Source organism: Mustelus asterias, chromosome 12 (assembly GCF_964213995.1).
Source record: "Mustelus asterias chromosome 12, sMusAst1.hap1.1, whole genome shotgun sequence".
Classification (NCBI taxonomy): domain Eukaryota; kingdom Metazoa; phylum Chordata; class Chondrichthyes; order Carcharhiniformes; family Triakidae; genus Mustelus; species Mustelus asterias.
The window spans coordinates 39,108,129-39,130,531 of NC_135812.1; the positions used below are offsets into that span (position 1 = coordinate 39,108,129).

Here is a 22,403-nt window from a genome sequence, read left to right on the forward strand (position 1 = left end):
CCCACGCACCCTGGACATACTCTCTTCCACCTTCTTCCATTGGAAAAAAGATACAAAAGTCTGAGATCACGTATCAACCTGCTCAAGAACAGCTTCTTCCCTGCTGCCATCAGACTTTTGAATGGACCTACCTTGCATTAAGTTGATCATACTCTACACCCTAGCTATGACTGTAACATTACATTCTGCACTCTCTCCTTTCCTTCTCTATGTACGGTATGCTTTGTCTCTATAGCGCGCAAGAAACAATACTTTTCACAGTATACATACGACAATAATAAATCAAATCAAATTACAATCAATGTTTAAAATTCCACCCCACATGTCAAATGCTTCGATGCCACAGAAACTTTGAATCCCTGAACATCAATTCTTCACTGAGTAGAGGGAAGATAGGAGGTGGGTAATTTTCTCAATCAAATAGCTGTCTGGCACTGACTGTGTGAGGCTCATTCGTGATAAATGACCACCTTGTTGAGCTTTTGGGATAGGCAATTTTTATGGAAGTGCCATCATGTATAAAACAGCAGGAAAGGATGGATACAGAAAGAATTGAGACAAAAGTTCACTTTTTGCTAATTTTCCTCCGTTCATTGAAGCATTCAAGTCAATTCAAATGTGGCAGCTTAAAGGTGATTTTTAACCAATATTTGACTCAGGTATTTTTAACAGGAAATAAAACACACAAACATTAGCAATACACATAGAGAGCGATAACACACACAAACATTAGCAATCCACACTGTAATATGTCCGCAGAGGCAGATGTCCCTTCACCAAAATCCCTTTATTTATAAGTCTGACAACGTGCTTTCAGTTAGCAGTCTACACTAGAGGCTCCCTGATTGGCCCATCAATTTGGCCCTTAATCAGGGAGGTCATGTTCGAACAGGCCAACTTCAATTGTCTGATTGAAGTTGTTATGCACACAAACATCAAAACTACAAAGATTAGTAATATTTGAAAACGTAACACACTATGATAATTGTGACTTTTAGGCCAGCCTTACTGAACAAGGGCTGTGTGGTCTGAATAACCAATCAATATTTTGTGTGAGGAATCTCTCCAAGGGGAGGTGTTTTCCTTGTCAGAGAGAGACTGCACAATGGACTAGCTTGCAGCATACAGCTAATAAAGCAACCTTGTAAATAAAGTCATTTGTTCAACTTAAGAAGCCCCCAGGAGTACATCTTTACACACACAAACACACACAGACATTAATAACATGCACTGACATTAATAAAGCACACAAATCAGCAGTATGTACAAAGATTAGTAACACACAAAAGCATTAATGACACGCAAAAACATTAATAACAAAAGCATTAATAACACACAAAAGCATTAATAAGACACAAATGTTAACAGCACACACAAAGATGAGTAACACACAAAAACATTAATAGTACACAGAAACATTAACAAAACACAAAGTAAGAGTGCAAAGAATCGGACTATCTTTTCCTGGTTAGGATAGAAAGCTATGTGGAATTCTTACCTCGTCTTATTTTCATTGATATCAACAGTTGAAGGGTAGGGTGCCTCGAATGTTGAATGAATTGAAGAGGAGAGGAGTAAATGATTATTATATGATCCCATCCATGGTTATTAAAAGCCTGGGAATTGCAACTGAGAGGGATAATTGAGGAGCGAGGGCATTCTATAATTTTGAGAAAAGTGGGCCAAAATCATTCATTGGTGATTTGACAGATTAGGCAACTATGGAAAGCAAAAAGTAGGTAGGAAGTCAAAATTACAGAAAGAATTTCACTTTGAGAGGAACACTAACATCAGCAAAGTGACAAAACTGAGAGAGAGATTTGTAGTTGAGAGGTGCACAGCTAATTAAATCAAATGACAAGTGTCTTTCCTCCATCCTGTCTTGGAAAGGAAGGGGAAGTAAGTGTTGGAAACATTCTCCAGATAAAGGGGCAGGATTTCAGTTGTGGTTGAACTTCAGCTTTAGAGAAAGTGAAGAGTAGCCAATGTGAAAAGAAACATTTGTCACATATTAGATGTGGAGAGCAAAAAGAGACTCCACTGTGGCTATAAATTTAAATAGTTCCAATTAATTTACTGTAATTATATGGGATTCTAATAAAACTCATCTGAATTTGTAGAGCCCCATAAATATTGGAAATTGAAACTACGGGACTGGAAGACAGTGAATATTATATTGATATTAAAAAATGGGATGAGCTATAAACCTGGAAATTAAGAGTAATCAGCTTCATATTGGCAACAAAGAAAATACTTGAGAGCATTAACACCGATGTCAATGTCTAACGTAAAAACTGTCATTCAGAAGGAAATTAACATAGTACCAATATGCCAGAGTTCACTGAGCTACTGTCATCTTTTAGCTTTAGTGGATGACAACACTTCTGTTGCATAATTTATTTCAATTTTCAGAAGGCATTTGATAAAGTTCCACATGTGAGACTTTTAAAGGAGATTAAATGTCTTGTGGATAGTTCCATTTTGTTGGGTGTGGGGGGAGGGGTCATAATTAAAGCACAAGCTGTTTCAAAACAAGGTGGGCAGCACCAAAGATTTGTGTACCCGCCTCATCTCCAGGATTATGGCCCTGAGTGACTGGTACAGCCCTTGTAAAAGAAAGCTGCAGTAATGTAGAGCAGGCTGCAGGATAATCACTTACAAACACTCAGGGACAAGGAGTATGTCAACAAGGAAAGGACTCTCTTCTTCAGTGTCAGGGCTCTGAAGGCAGGGGTCAGACAGGTGGAGGCCAAGAAAGAGGTCATGTTTTCACAGTTGGGGACAGAACAATGAGCTTTAGAATGGATTGGAGCAAATGGCAAGGGCTGTTGATACGGAGAGCTCCACAATCAGGATATGGCAGCCGTGCTCAGAAGAGTTTAGTGATCTCACTTACCTGCTCAAGGTACGTGAACACATCTGTATATTACACCACGTACACACCTCTCCAACTGTGCAATGCACCACATCTCCATCATTCACCAGCTGTACTCACTATTACTTAAGACTCATCCCAACATCCTTGTACTAAAGCTTACCACATATATCCTTTTAACCAGGCCAGCCGCACATGCATCTCTACATGTCTCCTGAAGCCATAGCTATTTGGCTATTGTAGGCACATCCACACTGGAGCACTGTCACTGACATCCTGCCCTCTGTCTTGCAGGAGAAGGCAGAGTCCACAACAGGCAGGAAACCCACATCAGCGGAAGACCAATGAGGCTTGATCCTCCTCATCTCCCTCTTGAAGATGGTGCAAAGAATCATCAGATCAGATGTCACAGAGCCAGTGGAACTTGCTGAAGTCACCGAAGATGATGATGAGCTGCTGCCTTATGCAAATTATTCACTCATTCCTCACCCTCATCCTGTACAAAGCCACAACATGGAGACTGCAGCTGGAGTAATCATGAAATTTCTAATTTTCTCCCCACCCCATCTCTCCATTGACTCCTCCCCTCCACTCCTCCTTATGCTTTTGTGCTTTCAGATAGTCAAGAGCTTGCACCTGACCAGTCACTGCAGCATTGTGAGGAAGGTTGAGAACAGCACCAAACCTCTGATGCAGAAGCATCATCATTTAACCTTACACTCAGAGCCACCAGTTCAGATATGCACTGTGCATACCTTTGAGACTATATCGAGTCTGGATCAGCATGTTGTGAGTCATCAGACACTAGTGCTATGGCTTGATTAGTAGCATTCTTTCCTCTGCGTCACAAGCGTGTTATGATTCAGGTCAACAACTCCAAAGTGTTTTATGAAGCCCGCCTGGATCATAAGTTTTGCACCTTGAATTTGGCTAGGATAAACATGATATGTTTCACCTCAGGTATGATTCAAATGACCCACTGGGGAGGTTTTATCAAACAAAGTTTATTTAAGAATATAGTTAATATATATAGTAAGAATATTAGCAATAACTGTTGTCAATTATAAACAAAAAAACCCCACAATAATGTATAACCCTTAACAAATATATCTAAGATGTTCTAATTAAACCAATCCTATAAACAAAACCCTTCCACAGGTTTAACACAGCAAAGATTAATGCTCACGAGACACTGGAACTGAGTCCTTTGGATGGATGCTGCAGTTCTTCTGATACACTCAGAATAGTTTGAAGTCAGAACAGCTTCCCAGAAGGTTAGGGAGAGACTCTGGTCAAAGTACCAACGGGGAGGAAAGGATGTCCCAAGGCATGGTACATTGGGGAAACCATGCAGACTCTGTGACAACGGATGAATGAACACAGCTCGACAATCACCAGGCAAGACTATTCTCTTCCTGTTGGAGAGCACTTCAGCGGTCACGGGCGTTCGGCCTCTGATATTCGGGTAAGCGTTCTCCAAGATGGCCTTCATGACACACGACGGTGCAGAGTCGCTGAGCAGAAACTGCCAATTTCCGCACACATGAGGACGGCCTCAACCGGGATATTGGGTTCATGTCACACTATCTGTAATCCCCTCAGCTTGCCTGGACTTGCAGAGTCTCACTGGCTGTCCTGTCTGGAGACAATACACATCTCTTTAACCTGTCTTAATGCTCTCTCCACTCACATTGTTTGTACCTTTAAGACTTGATTAGCTGTAAGTATTCGCATTCCAACCATTATTCTGTAAATTGAGTTTGTGTCTTTATATGCCCTGTTTGTGAACAGAATTTCCACTCACCTGAAGAAGGAGCTTAAGGCTCCGAAAGCTTGTGGCTTTTGCTACCAAATTTACCTGTTGGACTTTAACCTGGTGTTGTTAAACTTCTTACAAAGTATCAACAGCAGAGTTTCTACTCCAGGAAGGCTTTCAGCTAATCAGCAGAATTTCCAAAATCAGGGGGAGAGAGAGAGAGACGCTTCTTTCCATCTTGATGTCCCTTCTAAAACTAAAACCTGCAGCTCAGATCTGAAAATGGAAGAGCTCCTGTCACCTGACCTGCAAACATTCTTCCTCCTGCAATTCAGGGTCATAAAGCTAATTCCCAAAGTAAAAATAAACAACTCCCATTTAAGCCACTTAAGGAGCAATAAAAGGACTTCTCGTAGACAGCTTGGCAACAATGACATCAGCTAAGGCTGTGAGCTGAAGAGAGCATGATATAAAAAAAATCTCTCAGAGGTACACTAATTTCACAAGCATTATGAACCATATGCAAGGATATCCCAAAACTATGATGGGTAACTTTGAAACATCGGTTCATAGTAGTGAATGTGTTTTTTTTGTATTAGGCTCAAGTGTGTCGCTCAGTGAGGAAATAGTCCTGTCGTTGTGTGAATAGTTCATAAAGAAGATTGATTAACTCAAAAGGAAAACAAAAACACACATGACAAGAATGTCTATAATACTCTACAATAATTAAGGATACTGATGGCAATACACATAGAACATAGAACATAGAACAGTACAGCACAGAACAGGCCCTTCGGCCCACGATGTTGTGCCGAGCTTTATCTGAAACCAAGATCAAGCTATCCCACTCCCTATCATCCTGGTGTGCTCCATGTGCCTATCCAATAACCGCTTAAATGTTTCTTAAGTGTCTGACTCCACTATCACTGCAGGCAGTCCATTCCACACCCCAACCACTCTCTGCGTAAAGAACCTACCTCTGATATCCGTCCTGTATCTCCCACCACGAACCCTATAGTTATGCCCCCTTGTAATAGCTCCATCCACCCGAGGAAATAGTCTTTGAACGTTCACTCTATCTATCCCCTTCATCATTTTATACACCTCTATTAAGTCTCCCCTCAGCCTCCTCCGCTCCAGAGAGAACAGCCCTAGCTCCCTCAACCTTTCCTCATATGACCTACCCTCCAAACCAGGCAGCATCCTGGTAAATCTCCTCTGCACTCCTTCCAGCGCTTCCACATCCTTCCTATAGTGAGGTGACCAGAACTGCACACAATATTCCAAATGTGGTCTCACCAAGGTCCTGTACAGTTGCAGCATAACCCCACGGCTCTTAAACTCCAACCCCCTGTTAATAAAAGCTAACACACTATAGGCCTTCTTCACAGCTCTATCCACTTGACTGGCAACCTTTAGAGATCTGTGGATATGGACCCCAAGATCTCTCTGTTCCTCCACAGTCTTCAGAACCCTACCTTTGACCCTGTAATCCACATTTAAATTTGTCCTACCAAAATGAATCACCTCACATTTATCAGGGTTAAACTCCATTTGCCATTTTTCAGCCCAGCTTTGCATCCTATCTATGTCTCTTTGCAGCCTACAACAGCCCTCCACCTCATCCACTACTCCACCAATCTTGGTGTCATCAGCAAATTTATTGATCCACCCTTCAGCCCCCTCCTCTAAGTCATTAATAAAAATCACAAAGAGCAGAGGACCAAGCACCGATCCCTGCGGCACACCGCTAGCAACCTGCCTCCAATCCGAAAATTTTCCATCGACCACCACCCTCTGTCTTCGGTCAGACAGCCAGTTACCTATCCAATCGGCCAACTTTCCCTCTATCCCACACCTCCTCACTTTCATCATAAGCCGACCATGGGGGACCTTATCAAATGCCTTACTAAAATCCATGTATATGACATCAACTGCCCTACCTTCATCAACACACTTAGTTACCTCCTCAAAAAATTCTATCAAATTTGTGAGGCACGACTTGCCCTTCACGAATCCGTGCTGACTATCTCGGATTAATCCGCATCTTTCTAAATGGTCGTAAATCCCATCCCTAAGGACCCTTTCCATCAATTTACCAACCACCGAAGTAAGACTAACCGGTCTATAATATATAATTTTATATGAAACTATCCCTTTGTCCCCACTATCTACATTTTACCTGAACTCTGATACACTGCTTTTCCCAAACAGCATCCAATATTAAGTAACTCTAGGAATTAAATCCAACAAATAATTACCACAACCAGATTAAAGTGGCCATATCTGGAAAATAGTCTTCTGGTTCAGTGAAGGCAGAAGATGGCTGCTTCTCTCAGGGGGCTATAGCTGCAGCTTTCTTCAGCTCTGACGTTTCGTTGTCTCTCTCCCTGGTTTTCCTAGGCTTCTGCAGTGATACCATTTCTTTCCCTTTAATTTTATTTCCCCATGGAGTCGACTTTTTACAGTATATGTCAATTTCTTTATCTCTCCACTGTGAAGTTACCACTGCTATAGCCCCATTGTTCTCTCTTCAGTCACATGTGTAAAATACTGAATTCCCACCCCAAGATCCAAGAAGAGCAGGGAAGCTATCCCTGGTGTCCTGCAATCAATATCACAAACCTCCAAACTCCTCCAGCCACTCACTGCAAACACTGGTTACTTCAGTAGTGATTAACAGAAATGTTGCCTGCACATGTGTTGACCTAATTTGGTAACCTGCTCCTTACATCAGCACATTTGTATGACAGTCATCTCAATATCGCCCGCTCAATGATTTTGGCCGTATGCAGGGGCCTTGAACCTGGGCCCACCACTCTTATTTCAGCAACATTGTGCGGGAAATAATACTGGACCTTGCTTGTTGAAAATTCAGGTAGGCCTTTGGCTTCTAGAAGCTTTGCTATGTAACTGGACCTCGTGCAGTAGAAATTACTTGCTAGACTTGAAACAAGACAGAAACAGAAGAAGCATTGATGGAGGAGAAGTGGGCTGGTCAGGTAATTTTAAACTAACCCACCTGAAGGGCAACTCATTGGATCAAATTATCTGCTGGTTTGACACTGCCCGCCTCGGAAAGGAAAATTGTGTGGGAAGTAAAATAGCCCAAACCATTCCAACAGTTTCCCATCCTCTGCACTATGTTAAAATTCATCTCGTCGTGTTATAAATGTAATGGGTTTTGTATCTCTTGTAGTGCACATTGCTGATGAATGAGAGCATGATGACGACTGGAATATGATAATGGTATTATAACGCTCGCTGACAACACCAAGCTTTGTGGTAAAGTGCCAAATATGAAGGAGATAAATGGCACTCACGGGTATCTGGAGCAGCAAAGCAAATTGGTTCATGAATGACAGATGGGCTGTAATGCAACAGGAAATACAAATACTCGATGTATCACTGTCATATTACACTCGGCAATCTATGATTCCTCCTGTACACCGAATAGACCGTCAAAACTGAGTGATGTATCACCCTCCTGTGATAGACTTCAGTTTGTGTGTGGAAGATATCAAGCAAATATCAGACATGTTATTGACATTCTGCCTGCTTCCCAGTCGCGAGAGAGCAGACCAGGGGCAAGCAATCCTGCAACTATACATAATGGCTTCCACCAAGCCCAGATGAAGACTAAACCACAAGTTCCCGTGACTCCAGTTGCCCTGAACACTGGGTAACCAAAGATTGAGATGGCCAGCATGGGGGTGGGGGGTGGTGGTGGAATAAAACCAGAACCTCAAAGAGCAGTCCACTTTGACAAATAATGATGTGAAATCCAGAGCAAGTGCAGCACATCAGTGGCTTTGTAACCGAGCCATTGCATTGCCAGGTGATTTCAACTGGAGTGAGCAGGCATGGTGATGATCTGTATGAGTCAATTTTGCCTCCAGTATTTAAAGAGACAGTCCAAACATGGACTGTGGAGTTGGAAAAGGGACAGGAGGCATTGAGAGGACGGAGCCCACATGTTCAAAGGCTGCTCCTCATTTTAGCTGGACCTCTCTGGATGTACTGATAGGACCCAAAGTGAGATCCCCTTGCTAATGATGGGAGTTGAAGCAAAGAAGCTGCAGCTGGAGGTCACACATGAGATCAGCAGCAGGTGTGTGGTGGTGCCATGCTTGTGGGTCCAGTGTCAAAAGCAATTTCTTGACCTAATCAGGGCAGGTAAGGTGAGTACAGTGGCTATATAACTAAATCCTGATGTGTGTATCATACTAACCCTCCTCAAAATTTCCTCTCAAACCTACTTCAACATGTCACACCTCTCAGAGTCATAGCTCGCAGGTGGACTCATTTCTCCCTGCTTATGCACTTCCTCCTATCCCCACATCTCCATCCATATCACACTATCACCTTGATGTAAGGTCATGCCTCTTGCTGATAGTTACTATCAACAAGTGCTCCCCATCAATTGAATGGGCACATGATTTACCTCCATTCATATATCTTTTCTTTCCACCTTTTCAATGGAAGAGAATACAGGACCTGAGGGAGAGACAGAAAAACAGAGATGGCCTTCCAATCATCTCACAACAGATAGCTGCAGATGAGGAGGAGGCTTAGGAAATCAGTGGCACCTTGTTACGCTTGGCGGTGGGAGATCTGGAGATGGAAGTATCCAAGATACCTAGTGCCAGCATTCAATGTCAGATAGTCATTGGCAATAGATTGTTAGTGTTACCTAGATATCAGCAGTGTGTACATACATGATCATGTATATAATATTTTCATTGACGGTTCTAACATATGGGTCGCAATTTAGTGGACCCGTTGATTGTAGCTGCAAATCCCATCATGGCCGTTAAATCTTGCGAGCGGCCAAAAATAAGATTTGCGGTGGCGAGATCTCAGTTTTTGATTTGATTTGAATATGGTACGAATCTGATTTGACTTGATTTGATTTATTATTGTCACATGAATTGGGATACAGTAAAAATTATTGTATCTTGCGCACTATGCAGACAAACCATACCGTTCACAGAGCACAGAGGGGAGAAGGAAAGGATAGAGTGCAGAATAAAGTGTTACACTTCTAGTGGAGTGTAGAGAAAGATCAACTTAATGTGAGATAGGTCCATTCAAAAGTTTGATGGCAGCAGGAAAGAAACTGTTCTTGAGTTGGTTGGTACATGACCTCAGACTTTTGTATCTTTTTCCCGACGGAAGAAGGTGGAAGAGAGTATGTCCGGGGAGGGTGGGATTCTTGATTATGCTGGCTGTTTTTCTGAGGCAGCAGTAAGTGTAGACAGAGTCAATGGATGGGAGGCTGGTTTGAATGATGGACTGGGCTTTGTAGTTTCTTGCGGTCTTGGACAGAGCAGGAGTCATACCAAGCTGGGATACAACCAGAAAGAATGCTTTCTCTGGTGCATCTGTAAAAATTAGTGAGAGTTTGGTGACCGTTTGAGATCAACCTCCATTAGTTACGGGATAAGAAAGGGCGTGAACCTGATTTCCAAACATTTTAATAATGTAATATCTACTTATCAGCCTTAACACCGTAACATCTGCCCAGCCGGCATGACGCCACTGCTGGCGATAACCTGTCGTCATGACAAGTTGGGGGTGCGGAGGGAGATATAGCCCATGGGTGGTAAGGGACATGGCTGGGCCGTATCCTGGCACTGCGCTGACAGTATCAACTTGGCAGTGCCATCCAGGAGTGGGTGGGGGTAGAGAGCCTCAATGCCCGTGAGGGGATGGGGCTGTAATGTTGGCATTGTGGTGTGTGGGGGGCACCCAATATCATGTTTGTGGGGGAGGGGTCATGTTGGTGTTGTGAGGTGGGAAAGAGGGTGGGGAGGGTCCTGGCGCTGGTGTTGTGGGGGGTTCTATTATTAGTGTTGTGGGGGATGGGTCACCCCGATGTCAGTGTTGTCGAGGAGGGGGGTCCCGATGTCAGTTGTGTGTGGGGGAGCTCTCTTCAGATAGAGACAGCAGTGGAGGGTCTGTTCGGAGGGTGCAGGATTTCCCAGAGAGAGACAGTAGTGGAGAGTCTGGAGGGTGCAGGATTCCCAGACAGGGACAATAGTGACGGTCTGTGTTGGAGCCTGCAGGACTGCCCAGTGTCATGGACACAGGCTCTGTACCTCAGAGGATTCTTTTGGAAATGCAGTAAATGATGTGTGCGGCAATGGCAAGCATTCCTGTCACACTGTGAACTCTTGCAGGGAGAATGGAGGAATATACCTCAAGCATGGATGTTATAATGATGTATTTATCCATGGATAGAGTGGCTACCTGCATGGAGCATCAATTGGTGCAATTAAGCCAGTGCTACAGGCTGCAGCCTCATAAACTAGGCTTATAGGTTTATAGGCTTATAAACTAGGAACACCACTTTAACTAAGATGTGGTATACTCCAGCCTTGACTGTTCAATCAACACCTGATGGATTTGCAGCAAATTGCTATCGAGCTCACTGTTAGAAAGGGCATGAGGGTTGGGCCGTGAGAGGAATTATGCTAAAGGGAACATTGGAGTCGGGTTCAACAAGTTTCCACTTCCCCCACTTTCTCCTCCTGTCTTGTCAATGCCCCACATTCTGCCTTGCAGCCCTATTGGCTGAAGCTGTTCCTGCACAGGTGCAGGCAGAACAGAGTTTGGTCAGCCTCCTACCGACACCAAAACCCATAGGATGTCAGTCAAGTGTACTCAGCAACCAGAGCAGGGACCCCATTACTCCTGGATATCATTGGCTGGATTCCTCATGTTTTACACTGGGTTATCCCTTGTCTCTGAGCAGCCAATAGTAAGTCAGGTTTGAGCTGCAAAGAATTCAAGAAGTGGTCTGCTGCAGGATAAAGGCAACATGGCAGCTACCCAGGATCCCTGTGAACATCGACATTAACATTTTAGTGTGACACGAGGAGTAATCCAGAGATCCCCATCTTGGGTGTCTTTCTCTTTAATGTAATCTTTATCTCAGAAAGATTGAACTTCAGGCCCTCAGCCATTACCATTCCAATATCACACGATCTCTGCTTGGTCCCTCCCCTTCCTGCTGTGAGGATATCCTGCACTCTCTCAGTGATATCTCTAACCCTGACATAAGAAACACCTCTCTATCACATTGAATCCCCGATGAGCACTGCATTTTCCTACTCGGTTGTGTCCTCCTGTAGTCATTTTTCTCACGGTGCAATGATGTGCTCACTGCAGCCCACCAAGATGCCTTTACCTCACTGGAATCCATGCCGAAAACTGGCCTGAACGTGTCATACCCCTAGAGACTTCTCACAGTGCCTGCCTGTCCTCACCATATTCAATTACCTACCATAACCATAGAGTCATTCTCGGCAGTGTGAAGCCATTCGGCCCATCTGCTCCATGCCGGTACCTGGCAGAGCAATCAGGTCAGTCTTCTTCTTCCAATCAGTCCCTGTCCCTGCAAGTTTATTTCACTCAAATGCCCATCCAATTTCCTTTTGAAATCATTGACTGTCTCTACATCCATCACCCTTGTGGGCACTCACTTTGTAAAAATGTTCTTCTCCACATTGCGCCTGCATCTCTTGGCCAAAGTCTTAAATCTGTGTCATCTGCTCCTTGTGCCAGCAGCTCATCGGAAGAGTTTTTTCTTGTCCATTTTATCCAATCCTCTCAATCTTGTTCACCTTTTCAAAGCTCCCCTCAATCTCCTTTGTCCATGGAAAGCAAGCCCAGAATTTCCAATCTAATCTTGTCTCTAACCAACCTCCCCCCCACTACCCCCGCCACCCCCCACCTCCCCCCATCACCACCACCACCTTCTCCGCCCAACCCTGAAACCATTCTGGCAAATCTCTCTGCACCCTCTCAAGCTCTTCACATCTTTCTTAAGTGTGGCGACCAGAACTGGACACAATACTCCAGTTGGAGTCCCACCAGAGCTTTTGAAAGATTTAGCATAACCTCCCTGCTTTTATACTCAATGCCTCTATTTATGAAGCCCATAATCCCTTGTGCTTTGCTCACCAATCTCTCCATATGTACTGTCACCTTTGAAAATCAATGTACATGCATCCCCAGTTCTCTCTGTTCCTGCACACTTTTTAAGAATTGTGCCATGAAGCTTCTGATCCCTTCTGCCAAAATGCATCACCTCACACTTTTCTATATTAAATTCCACCTGAAACTTGTCTGCCCATTCACCTAGTCTATCCGTGTCCTGTTGTAGGCACTGTTTGTCACTCCTCCAAGGTCCAAGTCATGTTATAAATACAGCAGAAAAAGCAGTGGTCCCCTCACCGAGTCATAAAGAACATATTATTCCCCTGGACCACTGGAATGTGCAGTCCAGAAAATACTCAGCAACCCGACACCACCCCTTGGCACACCCACCAACACCAGCATGCCATTCCCCCTCACCACAACAATGCCCGCCGCATGCCCTGTAGTTTTCTACCAATTCAGAAATCCTGAATTCAAGTCCAAGAGATTGGAGGCACTTCCTACACATGGGATTATCCAGGAAATATGGAAAAACCTGAAATTTCCATATGACACAGGAATTGCAGGCTCCCAGTTCTCCCCTTTGCACCAAGAAAAGATTAAAATATGTTGCAATTATTTCACAAACACTTCTGCAATTCATTAAGAAAGAGTATCATTAATTGTTAAATAACATTTTATAGATTCCTACTGTGCAGAAGGAGGCCATTCGGCCCATCAAGTCTGCACCAACCACAATCCCATCCAGGTCCTATCCCCATAACCCCATGCATTTACCCGAGCAAAAACCCTTAACACTAAGGCGCAATTTAGCATGGCCAATCCACCTAACCTGCACATCTTTGGACAGTGGGAGAAAATCAGAGCACCCGGAGGAAACCCACGCAGACATGGGGAGAATGTGCAAACTCCACACAGACGGCCACCCAAGCTGGGAATCGAACCCAGGTCCCTGGCACTATGAAGCAGCAGTGCTAACCACTGTGCCACCATGCCGCCCCTGTTTCTTGTTTGTCTCATTCAGTTTTTATTCGGATCAACTCTCTCGTTGGTGGAGAGGTGAAGACTCCAACTGTGACACTTTCTTTCACTGGGAGGAATTCTCCAGATCTTCCCATTGGTGGGATCTCTCCATCCTGCCAAAGGTGACACCCCAGGGTGCCCCCCCCACCCGGTGGCAGGAAACATTGGCAGGACAAGAAGATCCCGCCAGTGGCCAATGACAATTTGCCTCCACTGCCAGAAAACAGGTCGCAGGGGCTTGGGAAAATCCCACCCTATGTCAGCGTTTTTTAAATGTTTTAGAATTGAACTTAGTTACTTTTGCTTACCTCTGTCTTCGATGGTTTCATTCCTGCACCCATATTCCAATCGTATACTGTAATAGGCTTGGTCATGTCTGTCACAGCTCGGATGTGACAATTCAAAGCACTAAAACGATATTTAAAACATGGTGAATTCATGCGGAGGTTAATTATAATTGCTGAAGGATGTTTGCAGATGGATCCAGAGTGGGAAGTATACAAGCATTTGACAATCTGCAAAAAATCCCTCACTAATAGCAATTGAACCGTAATTGACTTCAGATTAGACTAATGTACTGCAATTATACTGTGTGGGCGGCACGATGGCACAGTGGTTAGCACTGCTTTCTAACAGCACTCGGGACCCAGGTTCAATTCCAGCCTCAGGTGACTGTCTGTGAGGAGTCTGCATGTCCTCCCCTTGTCTGTGTGGGTTTCCTCTGGGTGCTCCGGTTTCCTTCCACAAGCCAAAGATGTGCGAGTTAGGCTGATTGGCCATGGCAAATTGCCCCATAGTGTCAGGGGGATTAGCAGGGTAAATATGTGGGGTTAGGGGGATAGGGTCTGGTGGATGGTGGTCGGTGCAGACTCGATGGGCCAAATGGCCTCCTTTTGTACGGTAAGGATTCTATGATTAATGGGACAGGACAACATCAGCTTAGACCCATCTCACTCAACGGGGGGAACTTTCCTCAATATCAGAAAAGGCCAATAGCAGATGGGAAAAGTGGCTTTCTCTGCTATATTGTTTGGAACCTAGTGCACATATTGTAAAGGGGCGGGTCAAACGACATCACGCTGGCAGGGCGGGATCAATCAGGTCCTGCTCCACCAGCAACCTCGTTTTTTGAAGATTGGGGCATCATTTGTAAAGGACTCCCCAATGCATGACAGTTCAAATGAACTCCCCTGCACCATGCAGCCCCCCCCACCCCCCCACCATGCAACCCTCCAATGCCAAGAGGCAATGCCCGGGTAGCGCCAGGGAATGACCTTCTCCCCTCCGTGCAATGCACTCACCTGAGCTCCTCTGGGGGGTCTGCCTGCCAGGTGCATGCCTCAGGAGATCCGTTATAATTCACATCAGTCTGCACTCATGCCGATGTGAATGGACCTTCTTCCTGGGGGTGGGGGATGGGGGTGTGTTATTATACAGGTGTAGAGGCCTGATAATGAGAAGTAAATGTATGGAAATGATGTGGCCACATTTGAACGTTGGGGATCCTGTTACGTCATTGATGCGGGGGGCTAGGGGAGGGTGGGGGGGGGGCAATCGGGTCGATCTTTTGTCAGTGTGAAACACAATTTGGACATCCTGCTGGATTTTCCACACCTGCCTGATGAAAATGGCAGTGAAACCGCCCCCCCAATGGGTTTGGAAAGCTTTGGGCTGTGTAGAGGTGGTAAAATGGGACACAGATGGTTCCCCTCTCTAACTTTGCCCTTCAAATTGGAGAGCATGATTTTCCGCTTGGATTTTGCTGGGACCCCGGTCCGCTCAGTGACAGCACACCCCACCCTATTTAAATAAAGTGGAAGTGTGCCCCCCAGGATTTGTGCCCATTTCTGCACTCTTATTGCGTATGAAAAACACGACAAAATGCAAAACTGGCAGCAGCGAACTTGTTGGGTCGGACCACAGGTGGGAGAAAAAAGAGAAGGTGAAAGTTCACACAGGAGTGTGATTCCATCACCAAAGCTGGTGTTGTTGAGTGTATAAAAACACATTGAAGTTTGCTGAGGATTTAACGGGAGCTCTGCATTGTGAATGAATATGGATTTCCTTCTGGAGACACACAGATAACAGCTGAGCCACAGCTATAGGCGGCACTGTGTCTACAGAATCTCTCTGTCTTTTTCTCACTGAGAGTTCTGCTTCCCCACAATATGCAACCTCTTCCTACCAGAACCATTGCCTTGTTTGTGGCTCTGAAGGTGACAACAGCACTTAAAATGTATGCATCTGGAAGGTTTCTTGTAGCCAATTGTGACATTACTCACACAATTTAGTCAACAGTTCATTGTTGCATTGGGCACATTATAGATTGCCTGTTCAGGTCGGCCTCAAGTTCATTCAGTTTTAAATAGAGGCAGCAAAGTGGAGAGAGCCAACAATTTCTACCAAGTGGCTGGATTTCTATAATACAAAGTGATATGTGGCTACAAAAGCCTCGATTGAAAGTCTGATCAACCTCACGCACACGGAGAGACTTCATACCCTTAACCTCTGGATAGTTAGTGACACAAGACACCCCATGTAGCTGGATTCTCCCCAGAGAGTAACCAAGTCCAAGCTGCATTGTTCAGCCCATGCACAGTGTCACAGGGGGTAGGTTGGTGGGTGGGTAGTTGATATGAGGACACAAGGAACTGTTCTTAGCCTTGACGGATAATGCCTTCGAAGAATGAGAGGTGATCTTATTGAGACATATAGGATTCTCAGGTGGCTTTGATAAGATAGATGCAGACTGGGCATAAGAGGGCATTTCCCCTTGTGGGAGAGTCTGGGACCAGAGGACATACCTGCAGAGTAAGGGGCCACCCATTTAAGACAGAGATGAGGAGGAATTTCTTCTCTCAGAAGGTAGTGAATCTGTGGAATTCTTCACCATGGTAGGCTGTAGAGGTTGGATCATTAAGTATATGTTCAAGGTTGAGATAGATAGATTTTTTAATTGGTAAGGGAATCAAGTGTTGTGGGGATAAGGCAGGAAAGTGGAGTTGAGGCTTATCAGATCAGTCATGATCTCATTCAATGGTGGAGCAGACACAATGGGTCGAATGGTCTACATCTGCTCTTACATCTTATGGTCTTAGGATCCTGTGGAATACAAGAAACAGGCTTAAAATAGGTTCATTGAGGCTTTAACACAAGCAGAATATTATGCAATATATTTCATCAAACTTCTCAAATCCTGGGGGCGATTCTCCCAAAAGTGCTGAATTGGCGGGAAAGCTGTTCTAAATCCCAACTGTTTTGTCAGTTTAGCTCCTCACCTGAATCTTCGAACTTTGTGCACTGCAGAGGTCCCAGTCGTGAATCTTAAAAACCCGGGGGTGGGCGGGGGGAGGCGTGGGGGGCGGGGGGGGGGGGTTGGGGGGCTATTGGCGCCGGAGTTTGACAGCTCTAGAACTCTGTGCATGCACAGTGGCCCCGATCTGTCAGACTCCCCGCTCGCTGGCCAGCCCGGGACCCGTGCAGTGCTGCCCCCTCCAACACCCCCACGGCCCGATCACGGCCCCCACAACAATTCCCAGGCCAGTCCTGAACCCCCGTCCCCGAGCGCCCCAATGCACAGCCCAACTCCCCTCCCCCAAGCAGTCGCGATCGCCCCGGCAGACCCCCCTCACCCCGGCAGACCCCCCTCCCCACTGACCCACCCCTGGGGTCAGATCCCCCCGGAGGTAGACCTCCCCCAGCAGACCCCCGCCTGCCCCAATCACTTCCCTCCCCCCATCCCAGACTGATCCTGTCTGCTGAGTGGCAACAGGACCCCCCATCCCCACCGATTGCCCAAAGTCCTGCCCACAATAAGCCCCACTCCCTTGGCATTGCCCAATGCCCGGTGGGCAGTGCCAAGATGCCCCCTAGGCATGGGCACCTTGCTCTTTGGGCAGTGCCAGGAGGCACAAGCTGGCAATGCCAGGGTGCCCATGCCCAGGGGGCACCATCCCCCCCCACCGCCCGACCCCCTGGGGGTCCCCGATTACTCCCCCCCCTTCATTCCGGCGGGGTCTCCTGCTCATTCCCTGAACATGGGGAGCTACTCTAAATCCTGCCGGAATGAAGTACTCCTGGCAGGGTGGGAGATTAAATGGGGACCTGAAGGTTCCCGATAATGAACTAATAAACATATTTAAAACATATTTTTAAAAGATTTAAATAATTTACCTGCCTTCCCTCCGGTTTCCAGCGTGGTCTGACTATTCTCCGGCTCTGAGAGATACGCATGCGTTCCCGGCGCATGCATAAATCCCTGTTCAAGGCTGGCAAATCTCCCACCCCGACCCAACAGAAAAGTTGCGGGTCACGATGGGAGAATTGTGGCCCCTATTTCTGGTGAAGATTATGGAAGAAGGTAACTGGCTGGTCGATCTGATCACACCAGTTTCTCACTGGGTGGATTAGGTTAAGATGATCCTCAATATGCAGACATTCCCTGATGAATATGCTGTAAGCTACAGGAAATCCAGCCCACCCCTTCATTTCTTCCTCAAACCTTGCAGGAAATGCAATGGAACAATGGCAGGAGATGAGAGGAATACTGAGGAGCTTGTGTGGCTACCAAGGATCTTGTTAATATTTACTGCCCTCCATTTGTTTTTAGGTAGAGTGGAGGTAAATCAAACTTCCAACACGATCTGAGCTTCCGCTTACGGCCTGGTAAGGGTCACTAAGACATTTCAGACATTAAGTAGCTGTTTATGGGTGGATTGGTTAATGACACCTCCCTCATGTCTGCACATCCTTTATCTGGGGCAGAATTTCCTGAGTGCAAAGAGGAATGCTTCCTGCTTCCGGCATGACCTCCACCGCAGCTTGTGAGATTCTTGGGTCTGCGGTCATTGCAGATTCTGCCCCCAGATGGTGCTACTCCTTCTGCCATTACCACTGAGTGTTGAAGCTCCAGCTCTCTCTCTCTCTCCTGCAGCTTTGGAGTCATTTGCAGTTCTCGTGGCCATTGCAGCAGACTTTCAACTGCTGCCAGCTCTCCTGAGCTCTACCCTGCCCTGTGGAAGAGATCCAGACAGGAGTAATATTCTGGCTAAAGTCCTGCCCTACAAACTCACTAATAAGACTATAAGACCAAAAGACACAGGAATAGAATTAGGCCACTCGGCCCATCGAGTCTGCTCCGCCATTCAATCATGGCTGATATTTTTCTCATCCTCATTCTCCTGCCTTTTCTTCATAACCTTTGATCCCCTTATTAATCAAGAACCTACCTATCTCTGTCTTAAATACACTCACTGACCTGGCCTCCACAGTCTTCTGCGGCAAAGAATTCCACAGATTCACCACTCTCTGGCTGAAGAAATTCCTCCTCATCTCTGTTTTAAAGGATCGTCCCTTTAGCCTGAGGTTGTGACCTCTAGTTCCAGTTTTCCCTACTAGTGGAAACATCCTCTCCACGTCCACTCTGTCCAAGCCTCACAGTATCCTGTAAGTTTCAATAAGATCCCCCCCATCCTTCTGAACTCCAATGAGTACAGACCCAGAGTCCTCAATCGTTCCTTATACGACAAGCTCTTAATTCCAGGGATCATTCTTCTGAACCTCTTCTGGATCCTTTCCAAGGCCAGCACATCCTTCCTTAGATATGGGGCCCAAAACTGCTCACAATACTCCAAATTAATCACTGCTCCAGTGTCCAGAACAACCTCCTACACACCCAAAGAAAAGTGTGATCTGGTGATGAGAGATCATCTGGGAGTCTAGCCCCAGTCTACCATTTTGCCAATGACTTCAGGAAAAGATCCCGCATGGGGTAATGTTCCATTTATAAATTAGCATTCGATTCAAGTTGCCAAGAGTGTTGCTGGTGGAGAGAGATATTATTCAGGAAATATGGCAGGGCAAGTGTGGCAGAGCTAAATGTGACTGGGTACAAATGTGACTCAGGAACTCACTTTCCCTCCTTAAAAGCTTTGACTAAGCGTTTAATCATCTGGCCTAATACAGCTCAGGGTCATACTTTGTTTTATAATGCTCCCACCTTGGGACATCTTATGACATTAAAGCTATATAAATATCAGCAGTTTTGATGCTGAAGTGGTCTTGTGATAGATGGAGTGGGGTTACCATGCCACCTCCAGAACAAGTCAAAATAACAGTTCTTCGATTCCTTTTAGCTGTTCTGTGGAACATGTGAAATAACAGGCACTTTTTCACCATTACAGTATTAACTATTGATCTCAATAATTCATTGCACCATTAATAACTGATTAACTTTAATATTCCATAGATAAATGAAAAGAATTTGATGCGTGCATAGTGACTCAAGGGTGTGCTATATGAAATCAATTTGATATCTCATCGGCATATTGAACTTTAAGAAAGGGGCATTTCACTGAAAGAATTGACTTCAAATGGTTGCCAATTTGCATCTGTGTAGCTATGTGCCGTCCCGAAAGGGTAGCGCCTGTGCCAAAACCCGGGACAGGTGCTATCCTTTTGGGGCAGCATGGTAACACAGTGGTTAGCACTGCTGCCTCACAGTGCCAGGGACCTGGCTTGGGTCACTGTCTGTGTGGAGTTTGCTTGTTCTCCCCATGTCTGCGTGGGTTTGCTCTGGCTGCTCCGGTTTCCTCTCACATTCTGAAAGACGTGCTGGTTAGGTGCATCGACCCTAACAGGTGCTGGACAGTGGCGACTAGGGGAATTTCACAGTAACTTCACTGAAGTGTTAATGTAAGCCTTACTTGTGACTAATAAATAAACTTTACAGCACATTTTAGCGAGATGTGGGGTCAGTGGAAGCCCCAGTTGACAATGACCTGCCCAGAGGTGTGAAAATCTTCCTTCCCATCTCATCCAGTTGGAAGAATGAACCCTTCAGGATTTCATTGCTGGAACATTTAAAATCAATCACCTCAGGTCTCGCAATGGCTAAAAGGAGTTGTGCCCGACATGAGCTGAGCAACTTCCTTTTAGTTTATACAGCCGACATGGAGAGAGGTCATGGACAGATGCTGGAATTTGGATTTCTCAAAGGTATTCTGGCTGCTGGTGTGATTGGCTGCTTTCTTGCCCTCTGGCTCTCTTTCTCTTTCTACATTATTCCATCTAAGTTTTGAACCCTGTTTTGCTGAACCAAAAATGTGTCCACATTCCAACAGCAGACTGAGGCACTCCACTTGAAGTCACTGGATTCTACAACAGTGTTTCTAAGAGAAAGGGAACATACCAACCGCGACTTTAAACCAACTACCTCAGCTGAAGAAACAATGCCTCTGAATACAGTCAGTGAATTTTTAATGATTTTCCCTTTTACAAATCTCACTCTTTAACTTAGCCAAGTTTAACATCTGATACTGTGAAAGGTTGTATATTTTTCTGTATGCTTGGGGTTTGAGTGTGTGCTTGCACATGTTAATTGGAAGTGGGATGTATTTATTTTCTGGGTGGGTTTTAGTGCTATAAAGCTAACTTTTCTTGGGGTTTAAGTCAAGAATACCTGTTTGACTTTAATCCTTACAAACTTCACACGGTCAAGTACAAATTGACTTGGCAATATAACATTGTTTTTTAAAATTCAAAAGTTTTGTGATAACCAAATGAGGGAGTGGGAAGCCACTCTATCCATCCTCACCGGGTTGTATTGAAAGAGAGAGAGAGAGAGGGAGACAGAGCGCAGGATACTCCTGTCTCCTGGAGCAAAGGGATTGAATGGTTTGTATAAGTGATGATATCAGTTGCGGTGATGTATGTGTCCACTCCACTGAACCAGAAAGAACTTTTCCATGTTCTTCAGCCTTTCCACTTCCAACAGGTTAATCACTGACGTGAAGTGATTTCTTTCATCCTCCTGTGCAAAGCCATTAATTAATTTCTCAGAGTCAGACAACCATACACCACTGTCAGGATATTAATTTCACAAAATACTCAATTATCTTGACTGCTCAAATGTGGCTCACAGGCACACACAGCACAATTGAATTTTAGACCATTTCCCACTTGAAACGCAGTTGATTTTTCACATACTGGCTAAATGATATTGATAATATTCTTCCACAACCTGACGTGATTTATTGTCAGGGTTGAGCAATAGGCTTTGGTGAGAGATGGGACTATCGCTGCTGAAGAGGTGGAGGATGTATCACTGGGGAGTAAAGTGTGAATATTTCAAGAGTTGGTTAATAAGAGTCAGAGTCAGAAGGTGCTTGTCAGCCTTAATGGTGATTGTTGGTTGCTGAGGGGCACAAGTCTAAATCAATTACAGCTACTTGTTGAGAAAAAAGACAACAGGAGAGTGTCGGAGAGCACTGAGGCAGGTACATTGTGCCACTGAATTCATTTAAGGTATTGACAAGGGAGCAACTCCTCCTCTAGGGGTAGCATGGTGCAGCTCCAACCTGGAGTGGTCACAACCAGCTGAAGGCCTACATCTCTGCATCTGCAGTTCATATATTTCCACCAGAGAGACATCCAGCTCCAAAACTGCAGGAAAATTCAATTTTATTATCTGTGCTTCTGATAATAGGCAGCCTAACACACTCCCAGGGAATTCTGCAAACAGCAATGTATCTCGAAGGATCCACAATAAAGATTAACACCATACTGAGGATGGGCACCCAGCTAACAACATCTCTGGGGATCCATTGTAAATCTTGTAAATCACTGAGGACCCACACCCAAATAATAATGCCTTTGATAATCTTGGCTCTAACAGCCAAGAATGCAAAAGACAACAAGGCTCTTAATGCCAAAGATATCTTTATTAATAAAATGTAAGAGACTAATGCAGTATTCTATTGCCTTCAGTGATCCCAATATCTAAATGAAGGAAATTTCGGCCCCTCC

General features: G+C 45.1%; 1 pseudogene; it reads left to right on the forward strand.

The window, feature by feature from the left end:
* Positions 1-3,253: 3,253 nt before the first annotated feature.
* The window catches only part of LOC144501996 (dynamin-like GTPase OPA1, mitochondrial), a 104,653-nt pseudogene continuing 85,503 nt past the window's right edge, over positions 3,254-22,403 (forward strand).